Source organism: Nycticebus coucang, chromosome 21, assembly GCF_027406575.1.
Source record: "Nycticebus coucang isolate mNycCou1 chromosome 21, mNycCou1.pri, whole genome shotgun sequence".
Classification (NCBI taxonomy): domain Eukaryota; kingdom Metazoa; phylum Chordata; class Mammalia; order Primates; family Lorisidae; genus Nycticebus; species Nycticebus coucang.
Window position 1 is genome coordinate 37,910,352 of NC_069800.1, and position 6,549 is coordinate 37,916,900.

Sequence of the window (6,549 nt, forward strand, 5' to 3'; positions counted from 1 at the left end):
ACCTGGCTAATTTATTTTTATTTTTGTAGATACAGGGTCTCATTATGTTTGTTGCCCAAGCTGGTCTCAGCTCCTGTCCTCAAGCAATCCTTCCACCTGAGCCTCCCAAATCACTAGGATTACAGTATGAGCATGCAACCTAGCTCTTAATAGATGGTTAATAAATGATGTTCCTTTCTCCACTGTCACCTTCCTTTTCTGCCCCTATACGCGTGTACACAAGTGCACACCCACACAATGAATGGGAGTTACTATTGCATAAATAGCATCTCAAGAACTTTGCCCTTAGTTTTATAGCTGTGATTATAAACCACAGGCCAGACTGAGTTAGCATAACAAGAAAGTGTTTATTTAAGGAGCCTCTGGTGAAATCATTGGACTGTGAAGGATAGACAAGGATCCTGGCCAATTTAGTAGGCTTACACACTAAAATCTCCTTGCTTGTCACCTTTTGTATATGATAAAAGTTTAGTATTACCCTTGTCCAAATATTAGGTCATTAAATATGTCCAATTTTAAATCAAAAGTGTATTATATCGCAAACAGTCCAGTTAATTGGCAGCACCTGTGGCTCAGTGAGTAGGGCGCCGGCCCCATATACCAGAGGTGGCGGGTTCAAAAACCCAGCCGGGTGCTCGCTTCAGCAGCACATATACTAAAATTGGAACAATACAGAGAAGATTAGCATGACCCCTGCGCAAGGATGACATGCAAATTCATGAAGCGTTCCATATTTTTTATACACAGCTATGATTTATTTTAAAAAAAAAAAAAAAGATACCGAACCCTTTATGGAAAATGTAAAAAGAAAAAAAAACCCAGCTGGCCCCAGCCAAAAACGCAAAAAATAAAAAAGTCCACTTAATCAAAGTATGCACCTAACTGTTGACATGGTTTTAGTAGCCTGTTCAGCAGCAAGGAAGCCTGGAAAGCAAGTGGCAATGAAATCAGGAAAGCCGTTTTTCCACAGTGAATGTTTTTCCCTGGAAGAAGTGGTCCAAAGCCTGGAAGAAGTAGTAGTCAGTTGGTGCAGGATCTGGTGAATGTGGTGGATGACAGAGTTTCCAAGACCAGCTTCTGTAGTTTAAGCAGCGCGACATGTGGTCAAGCAGTGTCTCCAAAGAGGATTGGCCTGTCTCAGCTGCTTAATAACAAGCATCTTTATCATTGTATCCAATTGGTGCTGTAGACATTTGCAGTAATTGACCAAGTTTCATGAAGCTATAGTGCAGCAGTTCTCAACCTATGGGTCGCAACCCCTTTTTAATAATGAAAATACATTGCAGCATTAGGTAGATTGAGACCTGCTATTGTGGATAATACCAGTACTAGACCAGCAGACACCCTTAGCTTTTCTTGCTGCATATTCAGTTTTTGACTGTGTTTTGGCACTTTATCTGAATGCTTGTGATTGTCAAAAAGAATCCATTTTTCATATGTGTACCATAAGGTGTAGAAATGATTCACCTTTATACGCCAAAGAAAGACATGCTTCGAGATGATTTCTGATGCTTGTTTAATCACACAGAACCCATCTACCATCTTCTTTACCTTGCTGATTTGTTTCAAATGGTCCAATATTGTTGAAATAATAATGTCAAACCTTGCTAATTCACCCATAGGTTGAAGTGGATTCTCTTCCACTATACCTTTCAGCTCACCATTATCCATCTTAATCCCATGGTGCCTACATGGTTCATTTTTAAGATTAAAATCACCATAACTGTACTTCTCAAACCATTGGCATATGGTGCATTCATTACCCATATCCTTTGCAAACATTTCATCGATATTTTGTGCTGTCTGTGCTGCATTGGATCCATAACAACTTGTATTCAAAAATAACACACATCTGGGCAGCGCCTGTGGCTCAGTGAGTAGGGCACCGGCCCAATATGCCGAGGGTGGTGGGTTCAAACCCAGCCCCGGCCAAACTGCAACAACAACAACAAAAAAAAAAAAAAAATAGCCGGGCGTTGTGGCGGGCGCCTGTAGTCCCAGCTGTGGTGGGCGCCTGTAGTCCCAGCTGCTTGGGAGGCTGAGGCAGGAGAATCGCGTAAGCCCAAGAGTTAGAGGTTGCTGTGAGCCGTGTGACGCCATGGCACTTTACCCGAGGGCAGTACAGTGAGACTCTGTCTCTACAAAAAAAAATAAAATAACACACATCTTTAACTAAATGGTTTCACAAAAATTGCTCTTAAAAAAAAAAAGTAGGCCTGTCACAATGGCTCATACCTTTAATCCTAGCACTCTGGTACGCTCAGGTGGGTGGATTGCTTGAGCTCTGAAGTTCTAGACCAACCTGTGCAATAGCAAGACCCCATCTTTACTAGAAATAGAAAAACAAGCCAGGCATAGGGACAGGTCCCAGCTACTTGGGAGGCTGAGGCAAGAGGATCACTTGGGCCCAAGAGTTTGAGGTTGCTGTGAGCTATGATACTACAGCACTCTACCCAGGGTTACAGAATAATACTGTCTCAAAAAAAAAAAAAGTGAAAGATAATCATAAGTCAAAACGTGTTTAAAGAATGAGGATGCACTTTCACAGTAAAAATGAAGTGTTGAAGTGAATGTCAGAGATATCAACTATCAGTACTTAAGGAAAGACATCAATTTCATACTTAATAACCTAATACTTGGGATCAAAAGTTGGATTTCAGATTTTTTTAGAGTTTGGAATATTTGTAAAATACATACAGTTGAATATCCCTAATCTGAAAATCTGAAATTTGAAATGATCCAAAGAGCATTTCCACTGAAGGTCTTGCCCACACTCGTAATTCTGGATTTTGGGGCATTTTGGATTTTTGGATTAGGGATGCTCAAATATAATATAAAATTCAGATTATTTTCCAAGTAGAACAGATGTATACAGGGTATCATAAGATACTCTGATTCTGAAGTCAGTCTAATGTACTTCTTAGACTTTATGCCAAAGACTCTATGAAAGTTTCGAGATACCCAAAAATTAAAGAACATAAAATCATTTTGATTACTGTTTCCTCAAAATAATTGCCATGGCATTCTGTGCACTTTTGTATTCTTTTAAACCATTTTTTTGTTTTGTTTTGTTTTTGAGACAGAGTCACTCTAGTGCCCCAGGCTAGAGTGCCATGGCCTTAGCCTAGCTCACAGCAACCTCAAACTCTTGTGTGCAAGTGATCCAGCTGCCTTGGTCTCTTTCCCAAGAAGCTGGGACTATAGGTGCCTGCCACAATGTGCCTAGATAATTTTTCTATTTTTAGTAGAGACAAGGTCTTGCTCTTGCTCAGGCTGATCTGGAACTCCTGAGCTCAATGGATCCTCCTGCCTTGGCCTCCCAGGGTGCTAGGATTACAGGCGTGAGTCACCTCACCCAGCCACCTGTAAGCCATTTTTTAAAACATTGTTTCCACTCATTTTCTTCAAGTGCATAAGTTTACTTTCAAAGGTGTGAATAGCTTCTTCAGGGCTGGAAAACCTTTTTTTACACATGTGATTTTTTACTGTAGGGAACAGGAAATAATCATATGGGGCCAAGTCAGTACTGTAAGGTCGAAGAGTCATAGGTTTAACTCCAGGAACTGAATGGTCATGTTGGCTTTGTGGGCAGATGCATTGTCATGGTGCGAGATGGTTCCCCGCAATCCCGTCCTTGGCCAGCCTGCATCCTGAAAACTTTTGGTAGGCATACTGTTGGGTACTACTGAACGGTAACAGTCTTTTGTTCCTGCTGAGGAACACTTGTAACATGACCGCTTTTGGAAAAGAAAGGTGCCACCATTTATTTTCTTTCCAGGGCTTCCATCAAATCTGACCAGCATTTCTTGACACCATTCAACATGGAGGTGCTTTTGCTCATCCTGACTGGAAGATAATGGTAGAGGATTCTGAACACTGCTGGTGATCCAATCTGTAGGGCTGCTTCAGGGTCCTTCAATGTCACTCAGTTGTTTTTGCAAACCATTTTTTCCATAGTGGCTTTCCTCAGTCTCTGTGGTTGCTGGGCACCCGCTTCTTGACTTTCAGTGAAGTTCAGCCACTTCTAAACTTTTTTTTTTTTGGAGACAGAGTCTCACCTTGTCACTCTGGGTAGAGTGCTGTGGCATCATAGCTCACAGCAACCTCAAACTCCTATCTCAGCTTTCCAAGGAGCTGGAACCACAGGTGTCCACTACAATGCTGAACTAGTTTTTCTATTTTTAGTAGACATGGGGTCTCACTCTTGCTCAGGCTGGTCTCGAACCCTTGAGCTCAGGCAGTACACCCACCTCAGCCTTTCAGAGTGCTAAGAATACAGGCATAAGCCCAGCCTCTCTTCTAAATTCTTAAAACCACCAAAAAATTGTCTTGTGGGAAGGAATAAGGTTCCCAGAGCCCACTGCAAATGGTTAAGGCTTTGAGACTTCTTAACCCACTTTTAAAATCACAGAAAATCACCCCACAGAAGTGTGTTCTTCCCAGCTCAATAGCTGACACTGAGTGCTGTGGGGGTAAACAAAGCCCTCCCACCAACACCAATAAGCTGAGCAAGTTAAAACTTGCATGGGTGAATCAGAAAGGATGCCACTGTCAGCTATATTTCTTGGAAGTGAAATAACAGACCACTGTCTCAGAACTTTCAGTGAGCTTTGTACCCTTCCTTTAGTTCTGTGCTAATTTTTTATTTATTTATTTATTTAGAGACAGAGTCTCACTATTGCCCTACCTAGAGTGCTGTGGGGTCATTGTAGCTTACATCAACCTCAAACTCTTAGGCTCAAATGATCCTCTTGCCTCAGCTTCCCAAGTGGCTGGGTCTACAGGCGCACACCATAACACCCAGCTATTTTTAGAGACGGGGTCTTGATTTTGCTCAGGCTGGTCTCAAACTCCTGAGCTCAGGCAGTCTGCCCACCTTGGCCTCCCAGGGTGCTAGGATTACAGGCGTGAACCACCTCACCCGGTTACTAATTTTTCTTTTCTTTCTTTTTTTTTTTTTTTTAAGAGACAGGATCCCCTTTCCCTTTGCAGTTTTTGGCTGGCGCCGAGTTTGAAGCTGCCACCTCCAGTATATGGGGCTACCACCCTACTCCTTGAGCCACAGGTACTACCAGAAACAGGATCTTTCTCTGTCACCCAGGCTGGTGTGCAGTGGTGAAATCAGCTCCCCTGCAAATTCAAACTCCTAGGTTCAAGCCATCCTCCTGCCTTAGCCTCCTAAGTGGCTGGGACTATGAGTACATGCCACCACACCTGGTTACTTGTATTCTTCTGGAGTTGGGTCTCACTGTGTTGCTCAGACTAGTCTCAAACTCCTGGCCACAAGTTGTTCCACCCTGGCCTCCCAAAATGCCAGGATTGGAGGTGTGAGCCACCATACCCAGCCTAAATATGTTTCTAACCAAGTAATTTATTATTGTAAAATGTTTTAGACATGCACCAAGATATAAAAAAAGTTACAACACACCTTTAAACCTACTACCTAAGTTACATCTCTATTACCAGTACAGATGAAGTCTGCTTTGCCCTTTCCTGTTATATTGTCTTCTTTGTCCCAGAGGTCCTAATATTTTCTTCATCTATAAAATTGAGATATAAATACCTACTTCATAGAGTGGTTTTTCAGACTAGATGATAAATGTCTGGAAAGTACCCAGCATATATATATATATAGTTATATAGAGAGACAAATATAGAGTTGGGCCAAATGTTGGTTGCTACTCTGACTTGTACAGTTGTTCAGATTACTTGAAGAAAAAGGATGCTGCACCTATAGGGATGCCATAGATATTTGGATTTGGCAAATTTCTGGCAATTTTCCAGCAGATGGCAGTAAATTGTCTTTACTAGAAGAAAAAGATCTAAGGATAAAACATGACAGATTTTCAAGGAATGCAAGTCAAGTTTGTTTGTTTTTTTTTTCCTTTTTTGAGACAGTTTCACTATGTCGCCCTCAGTAGAGCACTGTGGCATCACAGCTCACAGCAACCTTTAACTCCAGCTCACAGCAACCTTTAACTCTTGTGCTTAAGCAATTCTCTTCCTCAGCCTCCCAAGTAGCTGGGACTACAGGCACCTACCACAACACCTGGCTATTTTTGTTGTTGTTGTTGTTGCAGTTGTCATTGTTTAGCAGGCCCAGGCTGGGTTCAAACCCGCCTGCCTTAGTGTGTGTGACTGGTGCCCTAACCACTAAGCTATGGGCGCCAAGCCTTGAGTCAAGTTTCTAATTTGCAGGAAGGCCAGCAGTACCTTGTTCCCACCCTTGCACTCTTCCCAAGATTCTATCACTCTGTCTCCTCTGACTTTTTTTTTTTTTTGAGACAGTCTCACTAGGTCACCCCTGTTTGAGTGCTGTGGCATCACAGCTCACAGCAACCTCAAACTCTTGGGCTTAAGCAATTCTCTTGCCTCAGCCTCCCAAGTAGCTGGGACTACAGGTGCCTGCCACAACACCCAGCTATTTTTACTGTTGTAGTTTTCACTGTTGTTTGGCAGGTCAGGGCTGGGTTCGAACCCGCCAGCCCTGATGTACGTGGCCAGTGCCCTAGCCACTGGGCTACAGGTGCTGAGCCTGATTTTTTTTTT

The 6,549-nt window shown here is 42.6% G+C and overlaps 1 non-coding gene across 1 annotated transcript; it reads left to right on the top strand.

Annotated features, from left to right (window-relative positions):
• Positions 1 to 631: 631 nt before the first annotated feature.
• On the top strand, positions 632 to 738 carry LOC128574447 (U6 spliceosomal RNA). Its single transcript, XR_008376797.1, has one exon. It is a non-coding gene; the product is annotated as a U6 spliceosomal RNA (small nuclear RNA).
• The last annotated feature ends 5,811 nt before the right edge of the window (positions 739 to 6,549 follow it).